The sequence below is a fragment of the Odontesthes bonariensis genome, chromosome 18, assembly GCF_027942865.1.
Source record: "Odontesthes bonariensis isolate fOdoBon6 chromosome 18, fOdoBon6.hap1, whole genome shotgun sequence".
Lineage (NCBI taxonomy): Eukaryota > Metazoa > Chordata > Actinopteri > Atheriniformes > Atherinopsidae > Odontesthes > Odontesthes bonariensis.
This window is the reverse complement of record NC_134523.1, coordinates 36,169,247-36,183,667: the sequence shown is the minus strand read 5'-3', so window position 1 is coordinate 36,183,667 and position 14,421 is coordinate 36,169,247. Positions and strand designations below refer to the sequence as shown.

At 43.8% G+C, this 14,421-nt stretch overlaps 1 pseudogene; it reads right to left on the bottom strand.

Annotated features, from left to right (window-relative positions):
- Positions 1-6,692: 6,692 nt before the first annotated feature.
- On the bottom strand, positions 6,693-9,410 carry LOC142367393 (uncharacterized; annotated as a pseudogene).
- Between the last annotated feature and the right edge of the window lie 5,011 nt (positions 9,411-14,421).

Sequence of the window (14,421 nt, the reverse complement as noted above, 5' to 3'; positions counted from 1 at the left end):
AGGGAATATTCGTTTTTCTCACATATTCACCGCACCTACACAAGAATTGACTTCTTTTTAGTGGCTAACAAGTTGTTACCCTCCATTTCCGGCTGCAAATATGATTCGATTGTGGTGTCAGACCACGCCTCTATTTCTATGAATGTTTACTTTCAGAAGTTTATTAATACAAGACCACCATGGCGTCTGGATACACATTTGTTGTTAGATACAGACTTTATTAAATTTGTTTCAGAACAATTAGATTTCTTTTTTCAGGTTAACAAAACTCCAGAAGTAACTGCCTCTGTGCTGTGGGAAACAATGAAGACTTTTATCAGGGGGAGATCATTTCGTATAGGGCCCATCAGATGAAATCTAGAAGAGAGAAGTTAGCCAAGCTATCTCAAAGCATCTCACTCCTAGATTATTTATATGCAATGTCAAAACTGCCAGACACTTATAAAGAGCGAATGACTTTACAAGCTGAATATGATCTTATCATGTCACAGCATACAACTGAGCTTTTACTACATTCAAGATCTAAATTCTACGAACAGGGAGATAAGACTAGTAAACTCTTGGCCCATCAACTACGTCAAATATCTGCATCTCAGTTAATTCCTCAAATTGAGACTGGCGCGGGCGTTACATCTGACCCTTTGGAAATCAATAAAACCTTTAAGGAATTCTATGAACTGCTATATTCATCTGATTGTTCTAATACCTCTGCGGATATGATCTCCTTCTTTGACAGGTTTAACACTCCCACTCTCGATCAGGTTGAGGCTGAGGAACTGGAACGTCCTATCACAGCAATTGAACTTGAGGCAGCAGTTAAGTCATTACAAAGTGGTAAAAGTCCGGGCCCAGATGGCTTTCCAGCCGAGTTTTATAAAACATTCTGGAAACAGCTGGCCCCACACCTATTAGAGATGTTTACTGAGTCTTATTAGTCAGGCACACTTCCCCACACCCTAAACCAGGCTTGCATTTCTCTGCTTTTGAAGAAAGATAAAGACACACTTTCATGCGGTTCATATCGACCCATTAGTCTGTTGAATGCTGATTTCAAATTATTGTCCAAGTTGCTAGCCAGACGCTTAGAGGTTGCCCTACCTTCAATTATATCTTTGGATCAAACTGGGTTTATTCGTAATAGACACTCTTTTTTTAATTTTAGAAGGGTGTTTAATGTGGTTCTCCTCCAATTGCTCTCCCAGAAGCTCTGGTAGCTCTGGACACTGAGAAGGCATTTGACAGGGTAAAGTGGGATTATCTTTTTTTTATTTTGGGGAAATTTGGTTTTGGGAAAAACTTTGTTTCATGGGTTAGGCTATTATATGCTTCTCCTCAGGCCATGGTCAGGACAAATGCCACAAATTCAGAATACTTTTGCCTACATCGCTCTACAAGACAGGGTTGCCCTTTAAGTCCGCTCTTATTTGCCATTGTGATGGAGCCCTTGTCAATTGCTCTGCGGTCCCATCCTAATATATGCGGTATAACCAGAAATGGTGTTGAACTGAAGGTGGCGCTGTATGCGGACGATCTCATTTTGCTTTTGTCTAATCTGTCACGTTCTGTTCCTGCTGCCCTCTCAGTCCGAGAAGAATTTGGTAGATTCTCTGGATATAAACTTAATCTTAACAAAAGTAAAATGCTTACTATCAATGGAGAGGTAAATGAAAACTCACTCGAACTCCAAAATTGACCATTTAAGGTTGTGAACTCTGGCTTTGTTTATCTTGGAGTATATGTCGCCAAAACGCTGGTTGATCTTTATAGGAAAAATTTTCTCTCTCTGCTCACAAAAATTTAACAAGATTTAGAGCGATGGTCCCTACTAAATCTTTCTATAGCTGCCAGAATCAATGCAATTAAAATGAACATTTTCCCGCGCTTTTTATATTTATTTCAATGCATTCCGATCTTCCTTCCTCTTTCATTTTTTCATAAAGTAGACAGTCTTATTCTAGATTTTATCTGGAACAAGAAAACTCCTAGGTTGCGTCTACAAGTTTTGCAGAGACCTTAAGTTCTGGGAGGAATAGTGCTACCAAACTTCCTTTACTATTATTGGGCAACAAATATTTGAAATTTGAATTATTGGGTTAATTATGGAGATATTGAGGTCCCTCCCTCATGGTTGATTTTAGAAGCAAACTCTGTCCATCCGGTATCATTGAAAGCCTTACTGTTCTCACCCTTGTCTTTGTCTATTTCTGGTTATACTACCAATGTGATGGTGGCCTCCAGTATTAAAATTTGGACTCAATTTAGACGTCATTTCGGCCTGCAAACACTTTCTATTGGGGCTCCACTTGCAGCAAATCCTATTTTTCCCCCATCGTTATTGGACAGTACTTTCTCTATATGGGCTAGGCTTGGCATAAAAACTCTTAGAGACCTGTATGTTGATTCTATTTTTGCTTCTTTTCAACAATTGGTAAATAAATTTTTGCTTCCTAAAGGACATTTTTTTAGATACCTTCAAGTTCAAAACTTTGTCCGTAGCTCATTCCCAGAATTCCCTGCTCTTCCTAAGCCTTTTGATTCTGAAATATTTCTGAAGCCTCTGTCTTCATTAAAGGGGGCAATCTCTTCTATTTATTTAAATATTTATAACCTTTGCCAAGGCTCTTCCACGGTACTCAAAACAGTTTGGGAGACGGATCTGGGAGAGGTGATTCGAGATGATGTTTGGGAGGAGATTTTACGGAGAGTACATAAGTCTTCAATCTGTGCTGGACACAGTTTTATGCAGTGTCGAATCCTCCATCGAGCTTACTACACTAAAGCTCGACTTGCAAAAATGTTTGATACAGTGTCTCCCCTATGCGAACGATGCCAACAAGCCACAGCAAATTACTCACATATGTTTTGGAGCTGTTCTTCTCTAACTAGATTTTGGTCTGAGATTTTTTGCACTTTATCTAAGGTAATCGGAAGCGATGTGACTCCCAATGCCTTGACTGCCCTGTTTGGTGTATATCCTTTCCCACTAAACCTCTCCCCCGCTAAAAAGGACTTAATAGCATTCACAATTCTGCTGGCCAGGAGGCTGATACTGCTTAAGTGGAAAACCCCAGTCCCACCTACCTACACATACTGGGTTAAAGAAGTGCTTTATTTTCTTAAACTAGAAAAAATTAGACTGACTCTGATTGGTAAGGCAGTCTCATTTGAAAAGTCCTGGAAACCCTTCTTGTCGTATGTCAATAGTACATGTTGTCAGATCACTGTGAACTGAGTACTGCAATGCTGAGCTAGTGTGTTTTTTTTTTTTTTTTCTTGTTTTTGTCTTTTTTTCTGTTTTTTTTTTTAAATTATCATTTATTTATTACTATTTTTCTTTATTTGTAATTGATTTATATATTTTGTATTATTATCTGCCAATTCAGATATTTGTCATTTTATTTTGATTTTATTTACTTATCCATCTGTTTGTACATGTATATATACCGGTGTATATATATTTTGTTTGACTGATATTACTACATTTATTCTTTCACACATTTATTTATTTGTTTGTTTTCCTTTGCTTTCTATCTAAACATATCTATCTGCTGGGGCTAAGTGCCAGAGAGGGATAGGGGTGGGGGACGGATATATCTGTTTTGTGATACATTGAATCCATATCTGCAAATCAAAAAAAACAAAAAAAACATTGTAATTGTTATTGTATGGAACTCTATTGTTTATTATGTAAAACTCAATAAACAGATTGTTAAAAAAAAAAAAAAAAAAGCATAGACTCAAAACAGAGAAACATTTTTTTTTATGTTACCCACCTGTTGTTCCCTCTGACTCCACAATGGCGTTGCCCTGAGCATCAGTCAGTATTAAAGGCTCATGACTTCCAATGGCATCCTGTACTTTGGTGACAATCCCCTGAAGAGAAGCCTCACACTCTGCAAACCTCACCATCACCATTCTGCTAGGATTCAGCTTCCCACCAACCACCTCAGCAAGGTACACTGACCTGGAAGAATATAATTTATTTCTTACTGGAGGAACAGCACAGGAGGGCCCAGCAAGTACAAATGATAAGTAACAAACGAGCCAATGAAGACCAAGGGGAAACACAGGGTTTAAATACACAGGGAGGGGTAATCAAAACAGGTGAGAAACAGAGGGGAGAGACAGGTTTCAAAATTAAACACAAACCAAATTCCCACTAACATGCCAGACCCCATGGCAAGATAGGGAATAACATCACACAAGACACGAACGGGAAACACATGGAAACAAACCAATGGTTTTATGACAATTTCAGTATTTGCTATGGAATGTATTGGTAGAAGAATTCAAATGCTCAGTAGCCTTCTTCAATACAATTATTTAGATGCCTACTTTCCACTAGGCCTACTTTGTACATCAACAATAACAAGATAAGAGAGTCTACAAACGAGACAAAGCATGGGTAATGGTGCTTGTGTGCAACATAATTATATACAGTATATTATTTCTGATTTCATACGTGACTTAAAAGTTACCTTTGAAATGTTTTGGAAGAGGCTCTGGGGAGAACAGGTGAGGCACCCTGCAGTGAGCCACTGGTAACTTTACTGGAAGGTCTTGAGAAGGCAAAGCGTTGCCCCGTTTTGCTTGGCCCTGGGACGACATCATCCTCGCCATGTACTTCATAATGCCCCCTTGGACTCAGGTCTAGTGAGCTGAACACGCCTGACGACTCTCCAGCAAATATAGGCCTCGGGCACGCGTTGCATTCTGGGATATGGTCGCCATATTGGATGCACAATCTATCGTAAACAAAACATGAGGCAAGACAGAGATCAAGGAACAAACAGTGAGAGAAAAGTGAGAGAAAAGCATGTTAAAATCGAAGAAAGGATGTGGGATATACCGGGATACATTACAGAAGGAAGCCAGAGATCGGTACATACAGAAGATTGGCGTTATAAACGGACTGGACCCTTATGAAATACCGAGCAAGGAATGGAATGTGGACGAATATTTACTGCCGAAGTTCACCCTTTTGAACATAATTGCGTATCTAGTATGTGGTGTCAGTGCTTATACTTTGCAACAGTTTCGTAGTTACAAGTCACTGGAAGCGTACAAACAGCTGACTGATGGATACCTACGCGAAATGGAGATCATTAAACAGGACGAGAATGTCATCGTCAGAGCAGAGGTAAGCCAAGCTCTACTGTTTCTACGGCTTCAACACATGTGTTTTCCATCCATCCATCCATCCATTATCTTCCGCTGGTCCGGGGATCGGGTCGCAGGGGCAGCAGCTTGAGCAAAGAGACCCAGACGTCCCTGTCCCCGGCCACTTCCTCCAGCTCTTCTGGGGGGACCCCGAGGCGTTCCCAGGCCAGCCGAGAAACATAGTCTCTCCAACATGTCCTGGGTCTTCCCCGGGGCCTCTTCCCAGTGGGACGGGCCCGGAACACCTCACCGGGGAGGCGTCCAGGAGGCATCCTAACATGTGTTTTCAAGTGTTTTAAAAGTGTAGTTAAGGCAGCGATCAGACTAGAAGTAATGTTAAACATTCACCCGAGTTAACAACACTCTGCAACTCAAACCAGGTCACAAGTATTACGCACAGGTGCAGACGCAGGTCTTTGTGACAGGGTCCTCTTACTGTGACTTTGTAGTGTGGACACTGAAAGATCTGGTCGTTGTCCGAGTCATGCCAGATGTTGGCTTCTGGGAGTCCTGCCTGCAGAAGGCACAGGAATTTTTCCGCAAAGTTTCCCTCCCTGAGCTCATCTGCCGGTACTAGACCCGGGACACCGCCACACCGCAGGCCACCAGAGTTCTGGCTGTGAAGTCAAGAAACAGCGAAGCAGCACCAGTACCAGCACCAAAGCAGCGGAAAATGGCAAGGAAAAGGACCACAAAAAACAAAGAAAATGTGTGGTGTGTGTGCAGAGGCCCTGAGGATCTAGACACCATGGTTCGCTGTGACAACAGCAGCTGTGCAACGCAGTGGTTCCACTTCACCTGTGTTGGACTTGATGCAGCCAGAGCAGAAGAAGAAGCCTGGTTTTGTGACGCTTGCCTGTAATCACACGGCACAACCCCCCATCCACCTCGATTTACAAAAGTAGTTTTGCAGAGGTATTCCTGCATTGTTCTGTTCTGAAGTTGCACAATTTTCTATTACTATTTTTTTTTCTTCTATTTATTATTTACTGAATGTATACAGTCTGTTCATTAAGGTATTTGATGTCATTCTACATTTCACACATACCTCATTTACATATTGTCCGGACGTTAAAATCCAGGTGTACCTAATCCATGTGTATTTTTTCCCCCCAATTGTAACATTTTGCCTTATAGTATTTCAAATGCACTGTTTTGTATTCTCAGGTTTTCTCAATTTGCACTACTGTTAAGACATTGCAATACAATTCCCTTTTCACCCCCCCCAATTGTAACATTTTGCCTTATAGTATTTCAAATGCACTGTTTTGTATTCTCAGGTTTTCTCAATTTGCACTACTGTTAAGACATTGCAATACCATTTTCTTTGTCACCCTCCCCCCCTTTGATTGTTACATTTTGCCTTGCTGTACTTCAAATGCAGTGTTCTCAGGTTATCACTCGTTGCACTTTATGGTACTTACAGTGATTCTAATGACACTTTACACTTTTGTCATGTTACTCTACTTGTAAATAAATAATGAAACACACACACTTGGCTGTATCTCAAAGCATATTTATTTCAGACGAATTCAACTTTGCACAACACTCCTGCTCATGGTGGTCAGAGTACAACATACCAACACAATCTTGTCAAGGAATGTTTTGTCTTCACCTTCGCATGGCAAAACTATGTTGATAAGTACTTTTGCTGACAAAAAGGTGTATTTGTTTCTGACAGTTCCAATCACCCTTTCCACGTGAATTCGGAGATGGGCAATTTTCCTTGTATTTTCCACATCCCTTGCTTCCAACTGACAGTGTCCTCTTGTGAAGGCGGGGATCTTTACCTCACACAAAAGTCCCACACTCTCCTCAATATCAAAGCCGCGATCAGCTAAGACCACATCTCTGGGTAGTAGTTTGTCTAGAATGCCACAGTTCTCAGTCACATGTTTATCACTGATGCGGCCCCCCATCCCTTGGAAATGAAAGAAATTGCTCCATTTGGTGTAATACCAATAAGGTACTTCATAGTTGTATTGTGTTTGTAGTGGGAAAAGGCCTGAGCTTGAGCAGTAAGATTTGATGGCCTCTCTATGAATATTTCAAAGCAGTCCAGAATAACAGCAACACGGTTCCCAAAGGCTTCCACAAACTGATGGGGCATAGTTGTGTACAGGGCAACTCGACTTGGCCAGTGGATCAGTGGTGTGATGGTGCTATCCAAAACACCTATCATGTGATTGAAAATTCTGGAAATAGTGGTCCTGTCCACGCTAAAGATGTAGGCTAGATGTTGCATTGGCAAGTTCAGTCTGAGGCGCATGAGTGTCAGGATAAGCATCTGAAAGGGTGACAATACTCTACTGCTCTGTGTTATGTATGGTAGAAGAGTGGCTAAAAGACCCATGAAAACTTCTGCATCTGGCAGCCCAGTGTAGTACTTCACCCTCACATCGTCATCCTTCAGGGAATGTTCATCCATTGTTCTCTGGCCAAGCTCTAATTTTAGGGCCCTGTTCTCTTCCAGCAGACGGTTCATTTCATCACGCCATCTCTGACAGAAGTCACATTCTGTCACCGGTCCCTGGTCAGCTTCATCCTCTAGGCCTGCAGGTGCAGATGTTTCCCCTGGTGTTTCCACTGTGGATCAGATACAGATTTTGTTAGCTTTTATTAGATCAATGTGTCATGCAAACACAATAAGTCATGCAAAAGGGCAAAACATTTCTTACAAGGCTGGTGACCTGAATCCAAAGCACTCGCCTAAGAGTCTAAGTAATCATTGTTTTGAAACACTTTATGTTACATGGGATACACATAGATTAAACATAGCACCCCATCTAGATGGAGAAAAGACTTTAGAGCCCTCGCTGTTTTTACTTTTGTCAATGTTTTGTAAGGCTTACCTGGTATAACAAGGGGTGTCTCATCCATCGATGCCATGCTCTCAGTCCTTCGTCGTTTCCTTGCTTCCTATCTCTCATAGCGAGAAGTCTCTGTAACTGTCTCCGTGTGCCCCAAGTGCAGTGATGGTGCCCAATCCGGATGGGAGGTGTACATTTCATTTGCTGGCGTACCTAATGAAACAAGCAATATTACTATGCCGTACAGCTTGTACGAATGTGGCAGAAAAAAAGTGTTGTGTTTCAGTGGGCCTGGCTAGCTATGTCAGCCAGGCTGTAGATTAGTTGAAAGAAACAGTGCATTAAACGAAAACTACTCCATCTGTAATTTACCAGAATGAAAATGCAGAGAACACACTCTCATCGACACCGGGATTGAGTGGAAAGTTATGTTTGGTCGTCTTACAGCAGCGATCCATGCTAGTCGACGACGCTTTGTTATCTCGGACACTTGGTCTCCGTGGGTGCGCCTCCAAGCAGGAAACCGGTAAAAAGATAAACCATTTACGATTTCCCCCCCATCCTGTCACGGCTTGCGCTATTGCACCCCACGACACAGCAACGTGCGACCATAGTGGAATGGAACAAAGACATGTCAGGGTAAGATGCCAATAAGAGATTTCAGCGTAAGGTGCAGAAGAACAACAAAAATCAATAAATCTTCCCCTTCATCCCTAAATCTCTTTTGGCCAAGAAAACTGTGGCAAGATTCGTGCCACCGTGGGTTCTCCCCAACACACACACAGACCACTTCGTGGAAGTTAACCTTTTATTTGGCAATCAAGGCTCACTAGCCTGCACGCAGGGGACGATCACCGTCTTCTCCGATACCTTTGGGTTCTCCTGCCTTCTGCCGTCTCCCACACAGGTCATCTCACCATCCCCTCCCCTTTGCCCGGACCAGCACGCTACTGATAAAGGGGAGAATGATTAGCCGACGATGTACAGGTGTGCCAATCATCTCCCCTCCCACTGTCCTCTGAGCCCTTCCCACCTCTCCTCGGCACCTGATGCACCACGCCCCCCTCCACATACCTCCACCGCCCGACTTAGGCCGGGGAGCCATCCGGCTGGGGCTGGGGCCCCGAACAACCCGAACGGAAGTGTAACAAATTGGTACAAACCGTACAGAGTGGAGAAGGCCGTTTTTTCCCTGGACTCTGGAGACAAGGGAATCTGCCAGTAGCCTTTGGTCAGATCCAGCGTCGTAAAAAATCGAGCTGTGCCAAGGCGATTCAGGAGCTCGTCGACCCGGGGCATAGGATAGGCGTCAAACTGTGAAACATCATTCACCTTGCGGTAGTCCACACAGAACCGGATAGTCTCGTCCTTCTTGGCTACAAGAAGGATGGGACTACACCAGGCGCTGTTGGACTCTTCTATTACACCCATTTCCAACATGGCTTTCAATTCCGCCTGAACCACTTTTCTCTTGTGTTCAGGTAACCGATAGGGTCGTGAACGCACCGTCACGCCCGGATGAGTCTCAACATGGTGTTGAATAAGGCTTGTGCGTACTGGCAGAGGGGAGAACACATCAGCGAACCGCTGCTGCAACTTGGCTATGTCTGCTCCCTGGGACGGTGAGAGGTGGCTTTCACAAAGGAGCGAGGCTGGATTGGTCGATTTTGGTACCTCGGGCCCCAACTCATCCCTCTCTGCAATTGTCGTCACCAGTGAAACAGACTCTGCCTCCCTCCATGCTTTAAGGAGGTTGAGGTGGTAAATCTGAGTCGCACCTCCCCTGTCAGATCGCACAAGCTCATAGTCAACGTCACCCACTCGCCGTGTGACCACAAAGGGCCCTTGCCATTTGGCGAGTAATTTTGAGCTGGAAGATGGGAGCAATACAAGCGCTTTATCTCCCGGTGAAAATTGTCTCAGCCTAGATCCTCTGTTGTACAGCCGCTGCTGACATTCCTGGGCCCGGAGCAAATTCTCACGTGATAACTGACCCAGTGTGTGGAGTTTTGCTCTCAGGTCCAGGACGTACTGAACTTAGTTTTTGCTGGGGCTTGGGCCTTCCTCCCAGCTTTCTTTTACCAGGTCCAAAACCCCACGTGGTTTCCTGCCAAACAGCAGTTCAAAGGGGGAAAATCCCGTGGAGGCCTGGGGACATTGGCGGTTTTGGACGGGGGACAGGATGGGCCACGGCCCCTGTAAAATTGCTCTCGGCCCCTGTTATGGCCCCTGCACCGATCAGCCAATGATTTAAATTATTAATTTGTTACCGCGACGTGCGCTCGTTTGAAGAACGGAACTAACGCGAGTAGCCTACGCAACGTGTTTTTAGACGGACTCATTAACGCACTACACACGCTGTTATCTGCAACCTGAAGAGACCAGCAGCGGCGCGAATTGTGAACTTGCTTCTGACAGTTAAGCCGGAGCCCTGAACGGACTAACCTGCAAAGCAGAGAAGGTAAGGAAAACGATTCATTTCGTAATGTCATTGTTTGCACAGATTCATGTTTACTGTTATTCCTCACTACAATATTTTTATTACGCTCAATCACGCATGTTGCTCTTGTTATGTTTGTGAATAAGCAAAGCCAGTGAAGTCAGCCTAGCCTATGTCAGTCATGTTCACTACGAACCTTCATCTTTCTTAAAAGTTCGTTGTGCAGGAATATGTAACTTAATATTTATTTGTGAAATGTATGAAATAACTGAGAGTAGCTTACAGTATTTAGCTTATTTGTGAAATGCAAAATGCCAATGCTTTGTGAGACAGAGGTTTACAATCCTCTCCGTTTTCTTTTTAGCAGGCTGGGCTATCATCATGAAAAGGAGCAGGAAGGACATTATGTCCTTTTTTGCACCTGTAGGCAAAAAACAAAACAGAGAGAGTGAGGGAGATGAAGAACAGCATGAGAGAGCTGAGGAGCAGGAGGAGGGAGAGGAAGTTATGGAGAGAGAGCCAGACATGGAGGTTGGAGAGTTGGAAAGTGAGGCATCTGAAAGGCAGCCTGAAAGTGAGGAGGACATTCAGTATCAGATTGAGGGACAGAATGAGAGACAATCCAATGACTCACTGGGACAACCAGATTCCCCATGCATGTCAAGTAGGCCTACAGCACCATCAGGTTTGTGATGTTTTGTGTGTAAGCAGTGTGTGTGTAAGCAGTGTAGGCCTAATTACAATTCATACTCTGTCCATGTAAAGGGTAAACTCTAATTGTAATGACGAATCTGAGGAATCTAAGAACAAAGGCAACTTCAAGGAAATTCTTGATGTAGTTGCTAATCATGATGCAGTTGTTAAACATAGATTGACAACCATTCATAATGCAAAATACACAAGCAAAATAATTCAAAATGAGGTGCTGGATTGTTTGGCTGAAATGGTTAGGTCAGAAATCATTGATGAAGTAAAAGACGGTGAATTCTTCAGCATCATGGCAGATGAAACAAAAGATGTGTCAAAGAAAGAACAGATTTCTTTCATACTCCGTTACTACTACAATGGAGTCATCAAGGAGAGTTTCCTTCATTTTGAATGTGCAGAGAGACTTGATGCAGCAGGGCTTACAGAAAAAATAGTCCACTTATTGGAACGTCACGGGCTGGATTATAAAAACCACCTGATAGGTCAAGCATATGACAGTGCAGCAGTAATGAGTGGTAAACACTCAGGGGTGCAGGCAAGAATAAGGGAGCAAGCAAAATATGCATTTTACATTCACTGCAGTGCACACTGTCTCAATTTAGTGCTTGTGGATGCTGTCAAAGCTGTCCCAGAAGCAGATGAGTTCTTTGCATTATTACAGTCCCTGTATGTTTTCACCTCTGGGTCATATGTGCACTCGAAATGGTTGGCTGTACAGACGGAGATGTATGGCAGCACAAGAGAGCTACAACAATGAAGTGATACCAGATGGGCGTGCCGATTTTTGGCTCTTCGTAATATAACGGATAGATTACCTGCTTTAAAACAGGCGCTGCAGGAGGTGGCTCAAGAGGGCAGAGGAGAGAAATCTTATGAAGCCCGTGGTCTTCTGGCCCAAATTGACCTTGAATTTGTTGTACATCTTGTTACACTTCGGAAATTGTTTGGGGAAACAAAGCTGCTTTCTGATATGCTCCAGTCAACAACTGTTGAACTTTCAAGGGCTGTTGATTTAGTTGAAGCTTTAGTTCAGAAATGATTTCAGGCAAGAGTCATTCTTAGATAACTTATGGGATGAAGTGTTGAATATCTGTGAGCAGTGTGATGCTGCCACACAGTCAGTGGCAAAACGGCCAAGGAAACTAAGCTCCAGACTACCACATACTGAATACCACATACTAAGCACTGTTGGTCAGAGAGAGCTAGAACGTGATAAGGAAACATTTCGAACTTAGTTTTTCTATCCTGTCATTGATTGCATGCTTAGTGAATTAAGCAAGTGCTTCTCAAAGACCAATTGTGAGCTGATGTGTAGTATCCGATCTCTCAATCCCAAGAGTGATGCCTTTTTAAGAGACACCACTTTGTGTGACTTTGGCCGTTTGTATGGTGCTAATATTGAGGATCTGGGCCATGAGCTGCATCAATTTAAGAGACTTTTGGAAAGAAAAGTACAGGGTGGTGTGATTGAGAAGCCATCAGACACAGTAGCACTGACACGTTTCACTGAGCCATATAAAGAAGTATTTTTTGAGCTCTTTAGACTATGCAAAATAGCTGTAGCACTCCCAGTGAGTTCCACCTCTTGTGAGAGGAGTTTTTCCACCTTGAAACGAGTGAAGACCCACCTCCGGTCTACCATTAGTGAGGAGCGTCTGAGCAATTTTGGGGTGCTCAGCATTGAATCCAGAAGGTCCAAGGCTTTGAACCTTGATACATTTGTAGACCGTTTCTCAAGGAGTCACAATTGTAGAATCTTGTTGTTGTAGTGTTTCAGCCAAGTGCACATGCAAATGCTTTATGGGATTTTGTGGAGAGGATGCTGGCGCCGCTGGCGCCGCTGGCGCCGCTTCTCAGTCGCTCCGAGTTTAATTTTTGCTTAGTTTTTTGCATTTTTAGACTTTTTTTAGACCTTTTAACTGTCTCCTTTTTACAAGACTGCTGCAACAATAACTGCAATCAACAACTTCCAGCCATCTCTTACCTGCTATCGTGCTGTCATCTGTCCATCACTGAGAGGTATGAGGTTAGCCTTGTGCTACCCAGACTTCTACCTTCTCAAAGCCGCTGTTATACCCCAGAACTAGTCGGCGTAGTCGATTGGGCTTGCCCGCCTTCAATCGCCGCTTGTCTGGTGGTGGTGGCCTTTCGACCGGACCACACGAATTTCTGGACTTCCCTGTGAGGCTTCCACCCGCCGAGCAGCCCACTGCCCCGGTGCGGTCAGGCCACAGCTGTCTGGGACCGCTGCCTCACAGCTGGCTGCCCTAACAGCCACCCAGCGAGCAGGCGACTGGTTATCCCCCTGTCGCTTCGCCCCGGTCCTGTCGGCATCTTGGACCAGCTGGTGGCTAACGGCTCAACAAACTTTCTTCCCGGCCGGCGGCAAGATGCTGCTGAAGTAGTCATTTTCCAAGCTGCTGGAACTCAACAAAAGCGCCACTCCAGCATGCATTTCAACAATTCAACAACTTGGACTTCTACGTCGATCCCCATACAAACACAGAGGCGCTCGCCGACAGTTTGTTTACTCCTGGTCTACAATTCCATCCATCTGCACAACACAACGCTCTGTCGCACCTAACCCACGTCATCAGAGCACTGGCTCCGTGGGACTGTAGCGACCCAACGTGAGTGCTTACCCGATGTGAGTACTCAGGATATCCGGGCGCGTATTTGGCGCGTATTTATGACAGTTTTACCTCAGCTACTTAATTTGAGTAGCACAGACCTAGTTGAGTAGGAGGAGAGAATCTGTGGTCAGACTCCTGACAGGTCTGACTCCTGACAGAAGATGGAAGGCTTTTATGAGAATGTAAAAACGTTTTTAGAGACGGGGCAAGTTTTGCCCCTCTGGGGGAAGGAGGAAAGATGGAAGGTTCGCCGCGCATCTTTGTACTGAAAGGTAAGCCCAATTTCATCACATTCCCGACTTGACATTTTTTTCAATCTTACTCGAGATATAAATAATAAACTTAATTTATGTCAGCAATTATAGGCCTACCTATCCGCTTGCTCGGAAGCGGAGACGCATTTATTAGTCATTAATCATGTTATTACATTTTGTTGTTTTATTCTGTTTTGTCAGAATGTCAATGTTTGTCAGAACTGTCGCTTGATGCTGACTAGTACTTATAAAGGCAGTGTTCACGACAGCGAGCCAAGGAGATGATGTGCGATCAAGACTTTTTTGTTGTTTTACTCTGTTGTTTTGTCAGTGTGGAATTCACTTGATGCTGACTAGCACTTGGCAGCGAGCCAAGGAGATGATTCGCGATCAGGACTTAACCTCACGTAGCCTTA